The sequence below is a fragment of the Dermochelys coriacea genome, chromosome 1, assembly GCF_009764565.3.
Source record: "Dermochelys coriacea isolate rDerCor1 chromosome 1, rDerCor1.pri.v4, whole genome shotgun sequence".
Taxonomy (NCBI): domain Eukaryota; kingdom Metazoa; phylum Chordata; order Testudines; family Dermochelyidae; genus Dermochelys; species Dermochelys coriacea.
In genome coordinates, this window is record NC_050068.2 from 291,921,190 (window position 1) to 291,935,239 (window position 14,050).

Sequence of the window (14,050 nt, forward strand, 5' to 3'; positions counted from 1 at the left end):
ATGAAGTAAAAAAGAACAGCACCTACTTACACCAGGGACGAATTTGGTCCAGCTGATTTGCATGGGTGTCACTGACAGCATTTCACCCCTAATAATTGTTGAAAATGTTTCCATTAAAAATTACAACAATCAGCTATTTACAATTGCAGCCGTCCTACTTGATAAATAGCAAGTGCTATAAGACCAAGCTACAATTCACTAAAAAAAATAATAACCTGTAAATACATATATAGCTGGACAGGGAAAAACATAAAAAAAGACATAAGGAACAGATCGTATGTTACAAATGTTCCTGTACTGACAGTGCGCATGAATTTAAGATGATCCCAAATACTTTCCCATTAAAAACAAAGGCACACAATGTACATTTCAGACCATCAGGCAGCTGGAGACAGGACAAATAGAGAACTAGTTAACTATACTACGCATGGGACATGCCAAAAAGTGGAAAATTTGATCCCATATCAAAAGGGAGTGTGTCTGCTTTTATGGAGTCTTGTCAATAATAATAATTAACAACTCTTAAGTAGTACTTTGTATGGTCAAAGCACTGTACAGAAACAAAGACCCTACAGTTCTTATTCAAGTAAAACTCCCATTGACTTCAACAAGGCTTCAGTGGGCGATTTGGCTGAGTAAAAACTGCAAGTTCAGGTACATTCATTAATTAATCATAGCACCTAAAAGGATCAAATCCTGAAATTCTTATGCAGCCAAACTCTTATTAAAGTCAATACAAGTTTTGCTTAAGTTAGGACTGAGCAAAAAGGGACTAAGAACTTCAGCATCAGACCCAAGGTGAGTATGTGTCTCACGCAATGTGCAACCTAAATAGTGCTTTGTATTATCAAAACTTAATATAATTCCATAAAAATAGTCTATGCGTCTTATAAGTAGTTATGAATATACATCTCTGTCACAGAAATCCAGGTGAGATTGGATTAAGAGGCCAATTTAGCGAGGTGATGAGTGTCCTTAACTTCTATTGCCCTGGGAGTTAATGGTGCTCAGAACCTTGCAAGAGGCACTCAGCACCTCACCGGGGCAGATCCATCTGCTCTTGAGCCGTCCCTTCTGCAGCCATCTCCCTATTTCTCTATGCTCCGTGGAAAGTACTCAGTAGGGGTGAGATTCATGTAGGGGAAAGGGACAGGAACTGTATGGGTTTAAATAGGAACTGTATCATCTCTGTCTAGAGCGGGGTGGGAGCATTGGTTCTGCAATAAACCAAGAGAGATTTCATGGGAAGGGAAATACAGCCTGGAGTCATATTGCCTTTATCACATTGCTCCATCCATGCAAGAATTCCATTTTAATGAAGGTCCTGGATTCAGCCATGGGGCCAGGGGTTTCCCTGGTAGCACAGTTTCACTGGAGCTTTGGTATTAGAGAGCCCTGAGGCTCCAGAGCTAGGGACCTCTACATTGATGGCCTTGATTACCTGCAGATCCTGGGGATTGGCAGATTTTGGGTACAAGCCCCATGGCTCATTCCATGGAGATAATGCAAATTCAGTTCCCCCCGCCCCCGCTCTGCCCCGCCACTCAGATGGAACAATTGAGAAGAAATACTGAGAGACTCTGTGGAGTTTTCCTCCCCCCAGTACGCTTTACCACCGATGGTGGTGGTGGGGTGATTAGGCCCTTAGTGATTTAACTTTGCTGCTGCAGAAAGCACCATAAAATATTTCACTTATTAACTATTTCCTAAAGTATCAGTTGATGTCTCTATACTAAGGTGAATACAGACAGAACAAAGGGAATGTCTTTACAAATAAATACATGGAAATGGAAGAACAGTTTAAAAAAAAGAACTCCTAAAGATTGGCTCGATAGCTACATCATGTACAAGCAGGACTTTGTCTGATTCTAGCCAGACTGTTTGCTGACAAACCCTGCAAGCTTCCAGAAAGCAAAGACAGAGATGGTATTTAGTGTGCTAGATCAGGGGTGGCCAACCTGAGCCTGGGAAGGAGCCAGAATTTAACAATGTACATTGCCAAAGAGCCAGAATAATATGTCAGCAGCCTCCCATCAGCTCCCCCACCCTGCTCCTAGCACCTCCCACTCACGGCAGCTCTGCCGATCAGCGCCTCCCCCTCCCTCCCTGCACCTCCCGATCAGCTGTTTCGTGGCGTGCAGGAGGCTCTGGAGGGCAAGGGGGAGAAGTGAAGGCACTGCAGGCTCAGGGGAGGGGGCAGGAACAGGTGGAGTGGGGCAGGGCCTGTGGCAGAGCCAGGGGTTCAGCAGTGAGCCCCCCCCGGCACATTGGAAAGTTGGCGCCTGTAGCTCCAGCTGTGGAGTTGCTGCTATACAAGAAGGTGCATATTAACTTCTGAAGAACCACATGTGGCTCCAGAGCCACAGGTTGGCCACCCCTGAGCTAGATGAAAGCACATACCCCCTGGATTTTCCAGAGCAGTGGAACTTTTGACATTGAAATAAAAAATGCAGATTAAGAGACCATATTCAGGCTATATCAGGGGGAGCTTTGGCTCCTAAGAGGTAGACCTCACCAAGTGTTGGAGATAATCAGAATCATCCACATATTGGCACAAGTCCCTTCCTGATCACCTATTTCCTTTCCACAACCTTTCCTCTGTTTAGGACATTGTTCATAAAGCCCTAATACTGAGGGGCCAAAGGAAACAATAGGAAGGCAAGAAGAAACTGGCCAGCAACTTTATATTAAAAAAAAAGAAAAAAGAAATGAGTGATTGTAATCTTTTAAGGGCAAGGAACTTACTACAATGTTACTTCAGTGTCTAACGCAAAGGAGCCCTAGCCTGTAACTGCTACCACAATACAAATAATAAACAATAATAATATGTCTCCAGCACCTGAACAGTTTTGATGTTATTTATTTGACACACCCATTGACATAGTTACCTACATTATAAGATTCTTACTATATTTAAAAAAGTTTTGTGTTGTGAAATTTCTATCAAAATCTAGATCTTCAGAAAAATATGTGCGATACACAATGCCATGACTAGGATAAAACTGGAATCCTGTCCATCCATGAAGAAGATCTACACATGGCAGATGTGTACACAAAAGGAATATACTCAGTTTAAGGCATTTAAGGTCTTCCTAATTTTAAAATTAGAACTATTACAATGCAAATTGAGTCATTTTGTAAGATTATTAGCAAAAAAGCATGTTGTCTATTTCTAATGGTTCTACATAAAACAGAGTCAGTTTAAAAAAATGTTAATCTTGTAATAATAATGTGTTACACCAATACAGCTCCTTTCCTCTGAAGTTCTCAAAGCATTTTTAAACATTAATATTCCTTACAATCTTCCTGTGGCATAGGGAAGTATCATTAGCCCTATTTTACAAATGGTCCAGTGAAATGAAATAATTTGGAAAAATCACTAAGTGAATGGCAGTTTGGAATAGAACTCAGAATTCTTGACTCATGTCCAAATGACAAGATCATTGTCCCACTATCAGGGAAGTCCACAGGGAATTGGTTAGCTCACTAAAGTTCCTGCATTCCAGTATAGACATCAGTGATTCAGTTCCCTTAAGGATTCTTGAACTGAGAAGTATTTTTTCTCACCATATCAGTGCACTGTTACTGTAAATTATCTACGAAAATGTTGCCACTGGAGTGTGTGTGTACATGCACTATTTATAGATAATGAACTAAGCATTGGTATCACTGGCAGCCTGGAAAATGCCAGTACTCTGACAGCTATGACATTGACATCTCATCATACAGATTACTCTCTTAATCCCTTGAAGATTGATTCAATGATCCAGAATCACATGAAATAAAGAGCCCTGTCTGGGGTAAAGGAGCTATCATTCTTGAGAGCTACTTCAAAATTACAGTAGTGTAGTTTAATCTTACTGTAAAATTATACAGTAGAAGGTGGGTATCAACACCCTGAAGCTGATTCCTCCTTCTCCCATGACCTCTCTTCCCCAGCTGGCAACCCTACAAGTGGATGAGGGAAGGGGTAGCCCTGGAGCCCTTTGCCATCACAGTATGGGGCAATGGCCAGGGAAATGGGAAGCTTTAGAGCCCAAAGATAGATATCTCCACTGCCAGTAAGACACTTGTCTGTGCACAGTACCTTCCAGCAGAGGACACAAATGCAAAGGCACATGGCTTAGGAGGAACCATCGTGAGAGGCCAAAAGGCCACATGTGGCCGTTCCACCTTTGTAGCATCACCCAATGTTTTCTACAATGAGTCAGAAATGACTTACCTGTTATGCTTGTTATCAACCAAATCCTGGACCCAGCCTGCATTCCAAGGGGCGACAGGCCACTGGGGTGTTTTACAAGGGCAGGAGGGAAGGAATCTTTCTTCCCAGCATTATGCAGCAGCTAGCTGTATCCTGGACCCTGTTTCACTAGAGAGCTGGAGCAAACTCAGGGGGGCCCTCGTTAGCAAAGCCATCCTTTGAGGCCTCTGAAGAACCTCAGTTTTCAGTGGGTTTTAAGTATGTTTTCCTTGAAAAAAGCCTTGAGGCCATAAACCAGTTTAAATTGACACAAACCCATTGCTGAGAGTCTTGTTATTTATATTATTGTTGCATCTTGGAGCCCGAGTCATGGACCAGAACCCCATTCTGTTAGATGTATATGTGGCTGAGATCCCCTTCTGCAGCAGGTCAGTGAAGTTGGTTTCAGAGTAGCAGCCATGTTAGTCTGTATTCGCAAAAAGAAAAGGAGTACTTGTGGCACCTTAGAGACTAACAAATTTATTTGAGCATAAGTTTTCGTGGGGCGAACCTAAAGATCCTGCCCCCCTTTACTCTACACATTTTTATATCAATTATGTTTGGAGAGTATCCCATATAGTCAACTCCCAGACCTGCCCTAAATCCTTAGGTTAGCTCTGAGAACAGGGAGAATGCCACAGCACTCACATGAAACTTGCACAAGTCCCCAAATCCTCCCACTGAGGGGAAATGATCTGTGAGTTATGAGTGTAATTCTCAGCTATGAGCTAATCTGCACTGTAAACAAGCTGATTTTTATCCCCTGGGGGGAAACTGACAAATAAATATATAAGTTATTAAATTAGTGTTCCGCTCCCAGGAGAAGCTCCCAGGAGAAGCAAAAAAGAAGAAAGGGCACGCTATCTTGGTTTTTTTGTGTGTGTGTGGGTTTTTTTTTTAATTTTTGTGCCCTCCCTGCAGCATTCCTGTGAATCACTAGTTGTTTCACTTAAAGGACAAATTCCTTAACTTTTCCATGAGGAACAATAAAACAGTCCAATTTCCTGTTTGTGCAGCCACATCCAATGTGTATTTCAACCTAGGAGAGTTATAGCCTGTTTGAGGGCTCTGTTTACATTTATTCTAGTCAACAGAAAAGTTATAGAAGAGCAGCAAAAAATGCATAAATGGCATTTTTCAAAGAAATAAAGCCCTAATTATTAATTGCTACTGTCTTTGGTCCTTTGCAGGAAACCGTATGCTGAATTCAGAATATTCAAAGGACCCTGGCATCTTAATTAAGCAAATCTTTGTCCATTATATTTTTACAGAGCTGCAAACATGCAAATCACCTTCCTTGGTATTCTCTTCCATTCAGGAGTAAAATATATTTATATGATGGATTATGTCTCACTGTTAAACATGCTGCAATGTCAATGGAGTAAGATGATAAAGGGCTAGACCACCAGACATCACCACCCCCAAAATACGAGTCCATCTCCTCCAGCAAACGAGAGTTTTGCATAAAATTGATAAGTATAAGTAACAGTCAGCAGTGATAAGTAACAGTCAGCATGGATCTGTCAAGAACAAATCATGCCAAACCAACCTGGTAGCTTTCTTTGACAAGGTAACAAGCCTCATGGATGGGGGGAAGCAGTAGACGTGGTATGTCTTGACTTTAGTAAAGCTTTTTATACTGTCTCACATGACCTTCTCATAAACAAACTAGGAAAATGCAACTTAGATAGAACTACTATAAGGTGGGTGCAAAACTGGTTGGAAAACCAAAGAGTAGTTATCAGTAGTTCACAGTCATACTGGAAGGGCATAACTAGTAGGGTCCCACAGGGATCAGTTCTGGGTCCAATTCTGTTCAATATCTTCATCAATTATTTAGATAATGGCATAGAGAGTACACTTATAAAGTTTGCGGATGATACCAAGATGGGAGGGGCTGCAAGTGCTTTGGAGGATAGGATTAAAATTCAAAATGATCTGGACAAACTGGAGAAATGGTCTGAAGTAAATAGGATGAAATTCAATAAGGACAAATGCAAAGTACGCCTTTAGGAAGGAACAATCAGTTTCACACATACAAAATGGGAAATGACTGCCTAGGAAGGAGTACTGCAGAAAGGGCTCTGAGGGGTCATAGTGGACCATAAGCTAAATATGAGTCAACAGTGTAACACTGTTGCAAAAAAAGCATACATCACTCTGGGATGTGTTAGCAAGTATATTGTAAGGAAGACACGAGAAGTAGTTCTTCTGCTCTACTCCGCGCTGATTAGGCCTCAACTGTATTGTATCCAGTTCTGGGCGCCACATTTCAGGAAAGATGTGGACAAATTGGAGAAAGTCCAGAGAAGAACAACAAAAATGATTAACGGTCTAGAAAACATGACCTATGAGGAAAGATTGAAAAAATTGTGTTTTGGAAAAGAGAAGACTGAGAGGGGACATAACAGTTTTCAAGTACATGAAAGGTTGTTACAAGGAGGAGTGAGAAGACTTTTTCTTCTCAACCACTGAGGACAGGACAAGAAGCAATGGGCTTAAATTGCAACAAGGCAGGTTTAGATTGGACATTAGGAAAAACTTCCTAACTCTCAGGCTAGTTAAACACTGGAATAAATTGCCTAGGAAGGTTATGAAATCTCCATCACTGGAGATTTTTAAGATCAGGTTAGACAAACACCTGTCAGGGATGGTCTAGGTAATACCAGTTCTCTGCACTGAACTAGATGACCTCTTGAGGTCCCTTCCAGTCCTATGATTCTATTACAGTTTCCCCCAGCCCAGTGGTCTCTTTACTTCACACCTGGTCCCAGGTGGAGTCTTCCTTCTATCCTAGCCCTGGTTTCTCAGCCTCAGCCCCACGATTTTCTCTCTTCAAAGCTTCCCCCTCCCCTATTTCTCTGCTCCTAACCAAACTTTTCCATTTGTGGATGTTAGACAAAGTCGAGATTTCCCACAGAAATCAGACACAGAAAGCAGACACTTTTTGTGAAAAAAATGTGTTTAGTCAAAAATCCCATTTTTCCATCAAAAGCCATTTTGATAGAAATTTTTCATCCAGCCCTACTGTGAAGACTCTGCACTGGTCCCCAGTATAAATTACAGCTGCTCAAGTTTACACTGGTGGCAAATAACCCAATGGGCTATTGTAGGACTGGAGCTCACCAGCATGAAGGGATCCCCTTGCATGCCCTCTTTCACTTGACCATTGGCCTTGTATAGTCCATGCTATGCCACTTGAGTGGTATCCCCCTAAGCAGGGGAATATCCTAGAAGCCACCTAAACTGGCTTTACGATCATTTCATACTGGCAGTGTAGAAGAAAGTGTCCCTGGAGCAGCCAGAGTTTGGGGCCTCTGATGAATGTATTTGCAAACCTTGCAGAAGACAGACTTTACCATAATATAAGGAAGGCACTGACTTTCCTTCAGATGGTACCTAGATTTCTGCAGTGCACAGATTATACAACACTGGCACCACACTGTGGACATTTAACATTATTGCACAAACCCTTGATTATGCCCCTGTGTTTAACATGTATTTTATTCACCAGGATAAAAATTGTAAAATTTCCTTTTTCGGAGGATTCAGAAATTTAATATTATGTTTCTAATGTTAGTTCTGTGAAAAATCATTCCTAGTGCATGTATGCTATGGTGACAATCCCTACAGTCAATTATATTAGCATAGGTTAATTGCTTAATTGTTTTCTTAATTTAGGGCTTTGAGGAGGAAGGGATTTAGAAAATAAAACCCACCCTTATTTGAAAGTTTGCTATCTACCTTTTCTAACTTTGCAATTTTTTTAAGGCAGGATATAAATTCATCACAGTAAGTTTTATTATGTTATCACTGGTGTACCTTCCCTGACTTGAAAGGAATTGTACAAGAGATTAATTTGAATCAGCATTCTCAGCCTATAGGAGAGATTGTCCATGGCTGTGGGACTACAGGTCCCACTGAAAGTAAAAGGAAAACAATTGTCTATCAATGGGATTTTGCTCCTGTGATGCTAAAGACAGTTGTCTTTCACACACTTACAGTTGTTATTTGTTTCAGCTTTTTTGGAATGTCTTTTAGTTTGATTAGTAAAATAATAATGACTTTAAATTAGGCCTTTGGGAAATGCCTACTTTTGACTATTAAAGTGCTGCTCTGGGACTCAGGAATGATCTTATCTTCCCTACCTCAGAGGTGTTGAACATACAGTCCACAGGTTGAACTCAGCACATACAATGTATTTATGAGGCTTCCCTAGGGTGACCAGATAGCAAGTGTGAAAAATCCAGACTGGGGGGCAGGGAGTAATGGTGGGGTATAGGTGCCTATATAAACCTAAGCCCCTAATATCAGGATGGTCCCAATAATATTGGGACATCAGGTCACACTAGGCCTGCCTCACATACTCTGAAACTCAGTAAGTTTCTAGCCTTCTAATGCAGAAATAACCTTGTAAATGGGAACCAAGTATAAGCCGATGTTATTGTATCTTCCTGTTGTGCAGACAGCTGAAGCAATGAGAGATGTGAACTGTCCTTTCCCTATTAACCTCAATTGTATATCAACTCTAAAGCCCAGTGATGATATCTTAATGTGAACATTAACTATTCTGCCGCTGATCACTTTAAAAGATGGAACAGTAAGGGGACTGGAAGTGAAGTTGTCAAGGGGTGGGAATTGGGAGTTGCAGCAGGGAAGGAAATGCAGCAGGAAGAACAAATGAGACATGCAAAGAGAAGAAACTGGGAGAGAAAGAGGGAAGGGAAGATAAGAAGGAAGAAAAAAAAAGGACAGAAGTAGCAGTGCCCTAACAGAGAGGACATTGTCTCAGGTTTCAGAGTAGCAGCCGTGTTAGTCTGTATTTGCAAAAAGAAAAGGAGTACTTGTGGCACCTTTGAGACTAACAAATTTATTTGAGCATAAGCTTTCGTGAGCTACAGCTCACTTCATCAGATGCAGTCGGTGGAAAATACAGTGGGGAGATTTATATACACACACAGAGAACATGAAACAATGGGTTTTATCATACACTCTGTAAGGAGAGTGAGCTTAAGATGAGCTATTATTGCGGGTGGGAGGGGGAGAGGAAAACCTTTTATGGTGATAATCAAGGTGGGCCATTTCCAGCAGTTAACAAGAACATCTGAGGAACAGTGGGGGGTGTGGTGGGGGGGAGAAATAACATGGGGAAATAGTTTTATTTTATGTAATAACCCATCCATTCCCAGTCTCTATTCAAGCCTAAGTTAATTGTATCCAGTTTGCAAATTAATTCCAATTCAGCAGTCTCTCCTTGGAGTCTGTTTTTGAAGTTTTTTTGTTGAAGGATAGCCACTCTCAGGTCTGTAATCGAGTGACTGGAGAGACTGAAGTGTTCTCCAACTGGTTTTTGAATGTTCTAATTCTTGACGTCTGATTTGTGTCCATTTATTCTTTTACGTAGAACTGTCCAGTTTGATCAATGTACATGGCAGAGGGGCATTGCTGGCACATGATGGCATATATCACATTGGTAGATGTGCAGGTGAACGAGCCTCTGATAGTGTGGCTGATGTGATTAGGCCCTATGATGGTGTCCCCTGAATAGATATGTGGACAGGGTTGACAACGGGCTTTGTTGCAAGGATAGGTTCCTGGGTTAGTAGTTGTGGTGTGTGGTTGCTGGTGAGTATTTGCTTCAGGTTAGGGGGCTGTCTGTAAGCAAGTACTGGCCTGTCTCCCAAGATCTGTGAGAGTGATGGGTCGTCCTTCAGGATAGGTTGTAGATCCTTGATGATGCGTTGGAGAGGTTTTAGTTGGGGGCTTAAGGTGATGGCTAGTGGCGTTCTGTTATTTTCTTTGTTGGGCCTGTCCTGTAGTAGGTGACTTCTGGGTACTCTTCTGGCTCTGTCAGTCCGTCTTTGTGTGGAATCATTCCACACAAAGACGGACTACAAGCCATCAGGAACAGTAACCCCACCCTACCCCCCACTGTTCCTCAGACTTCAGAGTAGTAGCCATGTTAGTCTGTATTCGCAAAAAAGAAAAGGAGTACTTGTGGCACCTTAGAGACTAACAAATTTATTTGAGCATAAGCTTTCGTGAGCTACAGCTCACTTCATCGGATGCATTCCTCAGATGTTCTCGTTAACTGCTGGAAATGGCCCACCTTGATTATCACCGTAAAAGGTTTTCCTCCTTCCCCCCTCCTGCTGGTAATAGTTCATCTTAAGTGATCATTCTCCTTATAGTGTGTATGATAAAACCCATTGTTTCATGTTCTCTGTGTGTGTATATAAATCTCCCCACTGTATTTTCCACCAAATGCATCCGATGAAGTGAGCTGTAGCTCACGAAAGCTTATGCTCAAATAAATTTGTTAGTCTCTAAGGTGCCACAAGTACTCCTTTTCTTTTTGACATTGTCTCAGTTAGTGATACAGTTTGTGACACTCAAGTACAGAATAAATCATAAATATAAGTTTAATTACTGTGTTAGTTTGCCCTTGATATCTATGCAAACATCCCACTGTCATCAGTGGGGGATCTGCCACGGACTGAGGCGAGTATGAAATCCTGTATTTAAAACCTGGCCCATGAATCATTAATTAAATAGGGAATCTGGCCTTGTCCTCTGAATGAGTTTGACAGCCCTCTTCTATACCATTCATTACTTTATATTTTTATCACGTACCCTCTTATTTATCTCCTGTCTACAATGAGCATTCCCAGTTTTTTGTCTTTTTTCATCTGGAAGTCTTTCCATGACTGTAATCACTTTTTGTCACTGGTGTCTGAAATCCTTCTATCTCTGCTATATCTTTTTTGAGATAGGGTGACCAGCATTGAATACAGTATTCTCAGGGGTGGTTTGTTTTTATTTTATCAAATGGTACTGTAACATTTTCACTATTATTTTCCATCTCAGTCTTTATACATTCTAACTTTTTGTAAAAAAGAAAAGGAGTACTTGTGGCACCTTAGAGACTAACAAACTTATTTGAGCATAAGCTTTCGTGAGCTACAGCTCACTTCATTGGATGCATTCCTTTATCATGAAGTGATAAACATCCGATGAAGTGAGCTGTAGCTCACAAAAGCTTATGCTCAAATAAATTTGTTAGTCTCTAAGGTGCCACAAGTACTCCTTTTCTTTTTTTCATAATGTGTAAACAGTAAGCACATTGTTATAAATCCAATACCCATCTTAACCACACTTACACACAGGTGAGACAGATTGGTTTCCAGCAACGAATGTGTCAGCACTTGGCTAGGGCCTAAAGACTTGGCAAGAGCTGGCACCTGAGCTGTAGCTCACGAAAGCTTATGTTCTAATACATTTGTTAGTCTCTAAGATGCCTCAAGAACTCCTTTTGTTTTTGCAGATACAGACTAACACAGCTGCTACTCTGACACCTTGTTTTGTAATTCGAACCCTAATTCTGCATTTCTTGGGTTTCAGACACTTGGGAGGTGGGTTCTTGAAAGATAATAGGACCTTTCACCATGAATACATGCCTAGAACCTTAGCTTCACCCTAGCAAAGATTTTTGTGTACATTCTCTTTGTAACATTTATTGGTACAAAATTTAATCTAGAATAATAAATTATAGTATTCTGCATGTTCTGATATAGCTATCATAACTTTCTAGCAAAACAGCAGGAAAATGAAAGCTTGAAGGTATAGGAATTAAAGGTTATTGTTTATATATTGAATAATATATAAATAATAAAGGGGATTATAATACTGCCCTTTTGTTAGTAAATAATGTTAATGTAAACATAACTTTCCACTCAAGGTCATTAGGCACTTCAGGCAGTAGTTTGGAAGAAAATAAACAGATTATGGTTAGTCCAAAATACAAACTAATTTCCAAGAAAAGCTTCAGAGGAAATAGGGGGGTTTTCATTGTAGTTTTAAAAATCAAATACATTTCCAGTTTGGGGTTTTTTGTTTATTTATTTTTCATCTTTCTCGCCCCTTATTGCTTTTTTCAACTTGAAGACAGGAGAGGCAGTAAAAACACAGAGAAAGAGAAAAAGAAAAATTTTGGAGGAAAATTGGGGGAGAGGAGTATAAAAAGGGAAGAAAGCAGGGAGAGGGCAGGATTTGTGTAGGATCAAACCCAAGCAGTTTTCAGTTTCTGAAAATCTAAATGAAATGTTTAATTGTTTAAAATTTTTTCATTTGACTATTTTGACAAAATCAAACATTTTCTGCAATTTTTTTCATTCAGTTGAAAAGTCATTTTTCCATTAAAAAAAAAAACAAAACAAAAAACTTGAATGAAAGATTTTTGACCAGCTCTGAAAGAACTTTTGCACTTATACAATAAGGAACAAGGAGGTGGTAATAATATGAAATTCTTGTGGCTCCATACTGATGAGGTAATATCCTGATGTTAAGGACAATTCCTCTTCCCAGCCACCAGCTAGAGCCACTTAGGGTATGTCTACAGTATGAAATTATTTCAAAATTATTCTATTTGAATTTTCAGAAGCTATTTTATACATTCGGTCTTCTGTGTCCCACTAAAGTGTGTGAATTGGGCAGATTGTGTCCACAGTACCAAGGCTAACATTGAATGTTGGAGCGGTGCACTGTGGGTAGCTATCCCACAGTTCCTGCAGTCCCGGCCACTCATTGGCATTCTGGGTTAAGCTCCCAGTGTATGATGGGGCAAAAACATTCTCGCAGGTGTTTCTGGATATGTGTCGTCAGAAAGCTATGGGAGACAATCCTTTCGCACCTTTTTGGTATGCAGATACCATTGCTCTCCTGCTACTATGAATCCACCTCTCCAACTCAACTCTGCTCGGCCATCGTGAACCGAGCAGCACAGCTTCTGCTACCAACTCTGCTCTCCCACTATTGCCACTCTTCCAAGCTTCTCCAAGTTGTTTGTCCTGGGCTCCCACCTCTGTGAAAGCCACAGAAGACAACCATTTTCAACCGTTGTTCAGCTACCGTGAACCGAACAGCACAGCTTCTGCTGCCAACTCTGCTCTCCTGCTATTGCCACGCTTCCGAGCTTCTCCATGTTGTCTGTCCTGGGCTCCCACCTCCTTGAAAGCCACAGAAGACAACCATTTTCAGCCTTTGTTCGGCTACCGTGAACCAAACAGCACAGCTTCCGCTGCCACTCTGCTCTCCTACGTTTCGCGCACTTTTTCCAGGATTACCCGTGCAGGCACCATAGCCATGGAGCCCGATCAGATCTCCGCTGCAGTTTTGACCATTGTAAATACCTTGCGCATTATCCAGCAGTATGTGCAGTACCTGCAAAACCAGGCGAGGAAGCGACAACAGCGCAATTACTATAGTGATGAGGACATGGACACAGACAGCATGGCATGTGGCGATTGGGAGAGCATGGTGCTGTTGGGCCAGATTCAGGCTGTGGAACGCTGATTCTGTGCCCAGGAAACAAGCACAGACTGGTGGGACTGCATAGTGTTGCAGGTATGGGATGATTCCCAGTGGCTGCAAAACTTTCGTATGCGTAGGATCACTTACATGGAACTTTGTGACTTTCTGTCCCCTGCCCTGAAGCGCAAAGACACCAAAATGAGAGCAGCCCTCACAGTTGAGAAGCGAGTGGCCATAGCCCTGTGGAAGCTTGCAACGCCCGACAGCTACCGGTCAGTCAGGAATCAGTTTGGAGTGGGGAAATCTACTGTGGGGGCTGCTGTGCTGCAAGTAGCCAATGCAATCATTGACCAGCGGCTATCAAGGGTAGTGACTTTGGAAAATGTGCAGACTATTGCGGATGGCTTTAATGAGCTGGGGTTCCCTAATTGCGGTGGGGTGATAGACTGAACGCATATCCCTATCTTGGCCCCAAACACTAGGGCGGCCAGTATATAAACC

General features: G+C 41.5%; 1 long non-coding RNA gene across 1 annotated transcript; it reads left to right on the plus strand.

Annotated features, from left to right (window-relative positions):
- The first annotated feature begins 281 nt into the window (after nt 1-281).
- On the plus strand, nt 282-13,702 carry LOC122456155. Its single transcript, XR_006274847.1, has 3 exons — nt 282-294; nt 9,350-9,354; nt 13,528-13,702. It is a non-coding gene; the product is annotated as an uncharacterized LOC122456155 (long non-coding RNA).
- Nucleotides 13,703-14,050: the final 348 nt, after the last annotated feature.